This window comes from Sapajus apella, unplaced genomic scaffold (genome assembly GCF_009761245.1).
Source record: "Sapajus apella isolate SASKATOON/1434 unplaced genomic scaffold, GSC_monkey_1.0 scaffold41, whole genome shotgun sequence".
Taxonomy (NCBI): Eukaryota; Metazoa; Chordata; class Mammalia; order Primates; family Cebidae; genus Sapajus; species Sapajus apella.
Window position 1 is genome coordinate 10,462,852 of NW_022436981.1, and position 2,101 is coordinate 10,464,952.

The window sequence follows — 2,101 nt, forward strand, 5'->3', positions numbered from 1 at the left end:
AATGCTTTTATGTAAGGGGAAAGAGGAAGGTCCTTGTATTGACAAGTAAAGATCTCTAAAATACACTGTTTATTAACAATTTTAAAAAGCCCGGGGCATAACAGAATATACACTATTTTCTGTTTTGTGCAAGAAAGTTGGGAGTGGCAAAGAATATGACTATATATTCTGATTTGCTTTTATCTGCAAAAATAAGAACATTGGAAATTATACATAGGATGCCAATAAAAGTGATTATGGAAGCAGGATGGTGGGAGGGAAGGGGTGCGAACGAGACTTCTGAATTTATGTTCTTTTTACATAGCTCTGATTTTTTTTTTTTTTTTTGAGATGAGGTCTCACTATGTTACCCAGGCTGGAGTGCAGTGGTGTGATCTTGGCTCACTGCAACCTCTGCCTCCTGGGTTCAAGTGATTCTCTTGTCTCAGCCTTCTGAGCAGCTGGGATTACAGGTGAGCACCACCATACCTGGCTAATTTTTTATATTTTTAGTAGAGACAGGGTCTCACCATGTTGGCCAGGCTGGTCTGAAATTCCTGACCTCTAGTGATCTGCCCTCCTCAGCCTCTTGATGTGCTGGGATTATAGGCATGAAATATCATGCCTGGCCATAGCTCTGATTTTTTTTTTTTTAAGAAGATGTGACTCTATTGATTAATGAAAATAAAATAGCATACTATTGCAGAAGAATATTTATTGACCTGTAAATATTTCATGATAATTGAAAAGAATGTTAAATGCAGGCCACAAAACAATCTTTAGTATAACCCTATTTGGAGGGAAAATGTAAAATTATAAGCCAGGAAATCTCATGCAAATAACATTTGGCTGGTGAGATTATAGGTCTTTTTTCTTTTATTCTCATCTCCTCTCTTTTCTGTTTTTTATTTGTTTGTTTTTTGAGACAGAGTCTCACTGTCACCCAGGCTGTAGTGCAGTGGCGCAATCTCCGCTCACTGAAACCTTCACCTCCCAGGTTCAAGTGATTCTCCTGCCTCAGCCTCCCGAGTAGCTGGGATTACAGGCATGCGCCACCACACCTGGCTAATTTTTATATTTTTTAGTAGAGATGAGGCTTCACCATGTTGGGCGGACTGGTCTTGAACTCCTGACCTCAGGTGATCCGTCAAACTCAGTCTCCTAAAGTGCTGGGATTACAACCTCCTAAAGTGCTGGGATTACTGGCCAATGCGCCTGGCCAGTCTTTTTTCTTTTCTTCCTTTGGTTTACACAAATGTCTAATGTAGCTACATGAACTTGCATTTCTTTTATAATAAGAAAAACTGTTAATTCTTAAACCACAAGATCCTTGGTTCCCAATTAGATAAAATGTTTCTCAGGAATTAGAACAGAGGCCGGGTAAGGTCTGGTAGGACCAGAATTCTGTTGAGGGCTGGGGCAGTGCAACAGGAGGCTGGCACTGCCCCCTAAGCAGATGCTCTGAGCAATGGAGGAACTATGTGGGGCCCCAGCACCAGGGGAGCTCAAAGCTGGCAGGGCTGTCTGGTAGGACCTGGAGGGAGAAGCAACAAAGACAGACTTGTCAGTGTTGCTTTGTCCGGATGAAAAGTTTTAAAAGCACTAAAAACAGGAAAGTACTAAATGTTCATGCTAGACATCAAAATAATCAATTCTTTTCCCACCTCATAAAGTTTTATTTCCTAGCAGATCCTGTAAATAAGTAAGAGAAAAATAACCAAAATGAAGAAAAGAATGATTTTTAAAACAGTGTTCTTGGGCTGGGAATGGTGGCTTACACCTGCAATCCCAACATTTTGGGAGGCCATGGCCAGGGAACTGCTTGAGGCCAGGAGTTAGAGGCCAGCCTGGGTAACGTAGAGAAATCCCCATCTCTTAGAAAAAAAAAGAAAAAAAAAGCCATGCATGGTGGCACACACCTGTAGTCCCAGCTACTCTGGAAGATGAGGTGGGAGGATCGCTTGAGCCCAAAAGGTCAAATCTGCAGTGAGCCCTGATCGTGCCATTGCACTCCAACCTGGGCAGCAGAGTGAGTCCCTGTCTCAAAACAAACAAACAACAACAACAAAACCCACCACACACACACACACACACACACACACACACACACACACACACACAC

The 2,101-nt window shown here is 42.2% G+C and overlaps 1 protein-coding gene across 2 annotated transcripts in view; it reads right to left on the reverse strand.

Annotated features, from left to right (window-relative positions):
• Positions 1–2,101, reverse strand: part of LOC116565835 (glutathione S-transferase A4-like) — a 13,353-nt gene that overhangs the window by 1,794 nt on the left and 9,458 nt on the right. The window lies entirely within an intron of this gene.